The 7,386-nt window shown below is 37.8% G+C and overlaps 1 long non-coding RNA gene across 1 annotated transcript; it reads right to left on the bottom strand.

Moving 5' to 3' along the window:
- Nucleotides 1-2,780: 2,780 nt before the first annotated feature.
- LOC100541794 lies at nt 2,781-6,403 on the bottom strand. The gene is made up of 4 exons (XR_796195.3): nt 6,210-6,403; nt 5,932-6,085; nt 5,302-5,466; nt 2,781-2,820 (listed from the first exon to the last, which is right to left on the bottom strand). It is a non-coding gene; the product is annotated as an uncharacterized LOC100541794 (long non-coding RNA).
- Between the last annotated feature and the right edge of the window lie 983 nt (nt 6,404-7,386).

Below are 7,386 nucleotides of genomic sequence, written 5' to 3'. Positions count from 1 at the left end.
CTCCCCTTGGTGAACCCATACTGACTACTCCTGATAACCTCCTTTTTTCCCAGTTGTCTGGAGATGGTATCCAGCACAAGCTGTTCCATCACCTTTCCAGAGACAAAGGTGAGGCTGACAGGCCTATAATTACCCGGATCTTCCTTCTTGCCCTTTTTGAAGACCGGAATGACGTTGGCTATCCTCCAGTCTTCAGGGACCTCCCCTGTTATCCAGGACCTCTCAAAAATGATGGAGAGCAGTTCGGCAATGACCTCCGCCAGCTCCCTCAGCACACGTGGATGCTAAGTACTAAGGTCCCATGGACTTGTGGACCTTAGTATTGCCTAGGCGCTCACGCACATCCTCTTTCCTGACTAAAGGGAAGACTCCCATTCCCCAGACCCTCTCACTAACCTCCAGGGTGTGGGAAACCTGAGGGAGAGCCTTTTCACTGAAGACGGAAGTAAAGAGGGTATTCAGTATCTCTGCCTTCTCAGCATCCCCTGTTACCAGAACCCCCCCCTCACTTAGTAAGGGGCCCACATTCTCTCTAGTTTTCCTTTTGCTGTCCTATTGTTCTGTCAGCAACATAGTAAAGTAACTGCTGTTCCCTGATGTTCAGACAGAACCTCCTGTGTTCCAATATGCATCCACTGTCCCTTGTACTGACACAGCACCACTAAAAACACCATGGTTCTGTCCTCTTCGCATCTTCTCTTGAAATATTTATATACACATTGCTAAGTTTCCCTGTAAGCCTTCTCACATCCAGGCTGAACAATCCCATCTCACTCAGCATTCCCACCTAGGAGAGAAACTTCAAGTCCCTTCATCAAGTTAATGGCCCTTTACTGAATTCTGTCCAACATAACTGTTTCTCTCTTCTACTGGAGAGCCCAGAACTAGTCACACTATTCCATATATGGCCCCACCAGTGCTGAAGGGAAGGACCACCTCCTTCAACCAGGCTGTGATACCATTGCCCAGGATATGCTAGCTTTCTTAGCTGCAAGGCTCATGTTCAACCTGGTGCCCACCTGGATCCTGAGATCCTTTTCTGCCAATCTAATTTCTTCCTAGGTGGCCTCCAGCATCTTGTTGAAATTCATGAGATTCCTCTCAGCCCATTTGCTTAGCCTGTTGAGGTCTCTCTGGTTGGCACCCCAATCTCCTGGCAAATCACTTACTCCTACCAGTTTTGCGTCCTCTGCAAACCTGCTGAGGGTGCACTCTGCCCTATCATTCAAATCACTAATGAAGATGTTTTATATGGGACTGGACCCTGCACTAACCCTGGGACACACCGCTAGTTACGTGCCAGATAGACTGCACCACTGAACAGTGGGCTCTTGTCTCCGCCATTCAGCCAGTTTTCAATCTACCTCGCTGTCTGTCCATGTTCATACATCAACAGCTTGTCTACAAGGATCTTGTGGGTGACAGTGTCAAACTTCATACTGAAAATCAGGTGGACAAGACCTACTGCTCTACTCTCACCTGCCAACCTAATCATTTCATCATAGGAACATATCAGTTTGATCAAGCATGACTTCTTGGCAAATCCATACTGACTGGTAAGAGAAAGAAGTGATATCCTAAGACTGAACAGAGACCTGCCTTTGGATTCAGAAGGTATTAATAAAATCTCAGCATATAAAAGGAATAAGCATCAAACGAAATGAACATCAGGAACCTCTACATAAGTTTCTGTGCTAACATAAATGTGCAAATGTTATTGTTGCGTTTAAAGTACTGGCAGCAAGTTTAACTTGCAGTTTTGCTCTAATTAAAAACTAAATCTGTGTAAATCTTTCAGAAAGATCACAAAGTAAATGAAAAGGGTATACTGAAAATCTTACAAATTATTGTTTTGTTAAACAGTGTTTAAAGATCTCAGCCCAAAGGAGTACCAAAAAGCATTGCAGAATTTTTTTAAAGTAAATACATTAGGCCTGTCCTTTTTTACAAGCATGGGTTTGTTATGAAAGTGCATTATGTATCATGTGTAAGGGTAGCAAATTTCACCTTCTATCTTATTGATTCACTTTGAAGAACTGATTTGTCAGAAATTACAGGTAAGAAAAAATCTTTTTTTTTTTTTATTATGTGTGTACAGCCACTAATAACACTACAAGCATGTATCTTATTGAAAAAAGTCCAATGCATCTTATTGAAAAAAAGTGAAATAGAGTCAACCTACAACTGCTTCTACCTACTTTCTTTCACTTCACTTTGTGGCCCCAGAGTCCAAAGCAGAAAACATTATCACCATATCAGAAAGAATACTAGTCATCTCTATTAGGCAGGTCAGTGCCTCTGGGGTCGTGCATGTTAAAAGTCAGTTCTCTTTTTTACGTAAGAGAAAACACTGGAAAGGAACAACCATGCTGTGTTCCATCGTACAGTGCCAAATACAAATATGTTCAATAACAAAACAAGAACTACTTAGATTAAAGTATATTACATAACTGTCAGTAAATTATCCACCTTTCACACCAACATTAAACCCAATATTCAACTGCTTATATTTCAGGATTCAGTTAAACCAAGTTTCTAAGAAACCAAGATCAATGAATAAGTAGAATTATCTTGAAACTAGTGAAATGGTTATTGAATAATCATTAAGAATTTGACACTTATTAAAAAGTTTTCTACATTAATGTGACTGTATGGCATTATGTACTTACAATATCAAAAATAAGTTTACCTCAGATCATGAAGTTCTGATCCTGAGCCTGTTACAAGCATAAATTCACCCGGATACAATTGAGACACTGTTAGCTCAGCATAAACTTTTCCTCTGGGTGTCAACATGTGACTTATATTTGTGGAACCAACCTACAGAGTACAATTTCTAGTTAGTAAGGATGCAAAGTAAAACCTCTAAATTCTTAATCATTATTAAATATGTGGAAATACGGTATTTACTTAATAACTTTTTATGCTTGTTCTGCTTTGACTTAACAGGAGAGAATCAGCCATGCTTAACATTTACAGGCGAAATTCCACATCTTTTTCATAGAAATCAGATAAACAAAGATCTTCGTAAATATTTTCTGGTTGTGTATTAGAAGTTACCAAGAGTGCATTTAAATGCAAACAGATCCAATGAATTTCAGTTTGTTTGCTGATCATCAGAATTAAAAACAAAACTTTTGTATAGAATATTGATGTAAATTTTCTTTTTCAATCATGTGAATAACATTTGTGAAACCCAAAAGGATGACATATCCTTTGTCTCTTAATTTAAAGAAAAAAAAAACATTGAGTTTGCTTATGTTTTTGTGCCCTCATGCGTTCACCTTTTTCATAATCTATCTGGTTCCCTGCCATGAATCTACATCACTGTTCATCTGGATCAGATTCTGTATATAAATGTTTTTCCTAAAAGCAAAATTTCAACAGGAATTTAGCTATGACCGTAACTCATATGTGTGTTCATACAGACACCATCTATACAAATGAAAATTTAAATCTGCCAGAGCCATTGCTCTTGTCTGACTCCAGAGAAAGAATTTTCTCTCTCTTCTTTCGTTCTGCTTTCATAAGAACTTTATCAATCAACCAGACAGTACCTAGATTCTAGTCTTCTGAACAAAAAAAGTAAAAATATTGCAGATACTGGCATTCTTTTTCAACATCATACTACATGAGTATAGTCACCAGCACATTACAGGTACGCAGTTGCACTTTCACAGTCTGATGCTAGTCACATTCAATCAGTTTTGGTACAAGTATTCTCTGGTAACTTCACTTTACTTCATGACACAGACAAGCATGAATTATCATGACAGCTTAAACAATCAACTCTTGTGAAAGCTAGATTTCTAAGTGCACTCATACGCTGTTTGCTTTGTTTTGCTCTCTTTCCCCTCAGCAACTCTTCTAAACCCTATGGAAACTATTCACTTTTGTCTTCATAATTTCCCATTTAATGTTGCTTTAACTTCAAAACATAAATACATTCAGCAAGTGTTAGCAACGCCAGCTGATGATAGTCACATTGCCTCTACACAAAGCTGGAGAGAAGATATTTGATCTATTTAATACAGTAAAATATATGACTATATGGCAGTTTAGGATCATCCTCTCTCTCAAATTTATGGGACATCTTTCTTGTGTACAGGCTTCATGTCCAGCTGGCTCTGAGCTCTCAGAAGGCTTCTACCTTTGTGACTATAGTTTCCGTGTACTTAATGCTTTCCCCCGTGTCTCCTTCTTCTGCTGTCTAAAGTAGATAAAAATCATAATCTATAGAAAAAAAAAAAAAAGAAATTGCATCCTGGAATAACAGAACCATAGAGCTGTAGCACTTCAGAAAAGAACAGGACATATCTTTTGACCCAAATCACTGAGTCGTAGAGTTGCTGACATAAGAAGGGATCTCATATACCACTGACTGGTGCTGTATCTCTGCACTCTGCAGTTAGACACTAGAGGAGAATGGCTGACAAAGCAGGAAGACAAAAGGGACTGAAGGAGTACTACCATGAACTGAAGACCAATAATAAGAAACCTGAGTTAGTTTGCCAATGTGCCATCTTTTGTATTCTGAGAATCCGTGAGCAGATTCAAAATTGTGAAGGAAGGACAGATAGGAGTTTGAAAGCTGAACATCTTGAATATTTGCAACCCTGCCTGCTGTAGGCAGCCAGATATAAAACAGTCATTATGAGGTGTGTGGAAAACAAGCATGAGATACATTTAAAAGCAAAACAAAATGTTCACTTGGAGATTCAGAAAAAATACAAAATCCAGCAATGGTCTGGCAAGAACACATTCCATTGCTATCCTCTGCTACCTGAAGCTGCATCTTAGGCAAGCAGCTTCCAAGTTATTCATCTATTATTGTAAATTAAGTCCAGGTCTTCGTTAGATCAGGATTTGAAACACAGAACTTTCTGTCTGAATTGAGAAAATACTTTTTTAATGTGAGGGTGACAAAGCACTGGAATGGACTGCCCAGAAAGGTTTTGGAGTCTCCATCCTTAGAGATATTCAAAACCTATCTGGACACAGTCCTGGGCAATCAGCTCTAGGTGACCTCCTTTAGAAGATGTTTGGACAAGATGACAAGAATGGGATCTCTTATAACATCAACAACTCTGCCACTCAATAACTTGTGTCAGAAGGTATATCTTAAAGCTACTACAGTACAAACTCCACTGTTCCTGCTCCTAACACTGGAATTTCTTCAAAGTACTTGAGTGCTTGGTATGTGAAAGATATTATGACAATATTATGCCACATTTTCCACTTCTGAAACACATCCTGTTTGTCTAAATGTTATATTAAAATGGGTATCACCATCCCATTTACCTTTGGAACAACATTTGCAAACAGATGATCCAGCAGCTTAACAGAATCAGTGCCTTTCACTTTAAACTTGCCAAATGGTGACAGGTCAATCACACCAACTTTTCCATAACCTGTTTATACTCACGGCCCACTGGGTCAAACCAATTGGTGCGCCGAAAACTGGGTCTGAAACAGAGCATTTATACACTTAACAGAATCTAGCCATTTTGTATTCTTTGCAACAAAATGTAGTTAGTCTTCAGTTTGTTCAGTTTAATGAGAGATAGACATTCCTATCCTACATTGTAGGTATGTATTTGTTTAATATGTATAATGTATTCCTCCATTGTAGGTAGCTTACCCAATATTTTGCTTGGTCTAACATAGCTTCATCATTTAATCCTTTAACAGCAGAGAAAGATATGTGTTGATATTTTATCAACCACTTTGTAGAATAAACTGTGAACTGATCAAGCATTGGAAGAACGTATTAGTCTGTCATGTGTAAATGTACAGGAAAAAAAAAAAATACAACCTAGTAGGCATCTTTTAGCTGAAACAAGTGATAAATGTACATTTGCCTTTAAGTTATCTGGCCCTTGCTGACAATTTATCAGACAAAAACAAAAGCAAACAAAATCTTTAATTTACTTGTATCCAGTCTCATCTCCAGGTTTGTAGAACCAATGAGGTTGTTCCCATCCGGCATGGAAGCCCATTGAACATTTTGTTTTCAGCAAATCATACAGCCCACTAGTCCTCTCTGTTGGTCTCCCAGCAAATCTTTCTTCTTTAGGGTAAATAACTAGGGAAGAAAGAAAAAAACTCTACATCACAGGACAAAATATATAAAAATGTGTATGTAAACAGAAATCTAGAGGCAGGCTTTGATTTTCAGAATATAAGTACAATTAAAAATATTTTCTTACTAATGTTATTAAAACCATAAGATTCTCTTGCTTTGGCTGCTGTGTATTCTGTAGTGGTCCACTTCCCGTAGCGATTAGGATCTAATTCTATCAGGTCAAACGGAGGTTCCCCTTCAAGGATCCAGTCACTCAGGTACTTTCCTATGCCACCAGCATGTATAATTCCATACCTTTAAAAAAACACAAAGAGTCCTGCAGTGCCAAAACTTTTTTTTTTTTTTTTCTCTCTCCAGACAACACTAGCACATGAGACTAGTATATATCCCCTCATTCTTCCTTTTTGTTGTTTGTTCCATTTTGTCTTGTTTTCCAAGATTACATTCTTTACGGACAGATACTTCTACTGCACCATCTGTAGCAAAACTACACTGATGTATGGCAGTTGTGGTGCTTAAGAATATAGAAAATTATTTCTTTATCTGAAGTTCAGAATATAATAGTCTCTCCCAGGAATGTTAACATTTAACACTAAATAAAGTTCTCAATTAAATGATACCCTTTCTAGCCATAAAATACATCTTTTAGAATCAAATTTGATTAAACCAGACTCAGAATTGAAAACCAGACTAGCAAATTCTAACAGCTATGGTGAACATTTACATTACAGAGACAACAACAGCAGCAAAAGTTAAGAGATAATATTATCAAGACAGTCTTAAATAAATTGAAATAATAGTAATACCTATTACATTGCTCCACAGTAAATCATAGAATTTTGGGAAACTGGGGATAAAGCTAGAAGACTTTGAGTGGTAACTGAACTGAGAGCTGTCTTTTCTTACTTGATTTGCCCTTTCCATACTCCAGAACTACAAAGACAAATGGTTCCAGAAAATTTCTGTTAAAGACATACACATGTAGGAATTTTCTTCTACCAGTGTGTAGCAAAAGCCCTTCCTGCTCCTATCTAGTAAGTGTGTGAAACATCAGGACATAGAGTTATTTTGTTAAAAACTTTCCCATGTCTCAGAAAGTGCCCTATGCCCCTTGTGTATAGCCAGCCAATGAAAACAAATTCTTAAGTTATTTATGGAATGCTCCAATGAGTAGAACGGGAAAAATCTTGAAGAAATAGCAAACCTGTGCAAAACCAACATAAAATTAGCATGCAACAATTCACAGAGTCACACTGAATAGTGAAGCTAAAATAAACCTGAACTGCCACTCATAAATGTTG

The sequence above is a fragment of the Meleagris gallopavo genome, chromosome Z, assembly GCF_000146605.3.
Source record: "Meleagris gallopavo isolate NT-WF06-2002-E0010 breed Aviagen turkey brand Nicholas breeding stock chromosome Z, Turkey_5.1, whole genome shotgun sequence".
In the NCBI taxonomy this organism is placed as follows: Eukaryota; Metazoa; Chordata; class Aves; order Galliformes; family Phasianidae; genus Meleagris; species Meleagris gallopavo.
The sequence above is the reverse complement of the archived record's forward strand: the minus strand, read 5'-3'. Positions and strand labels throughout refer to the sequence as shown.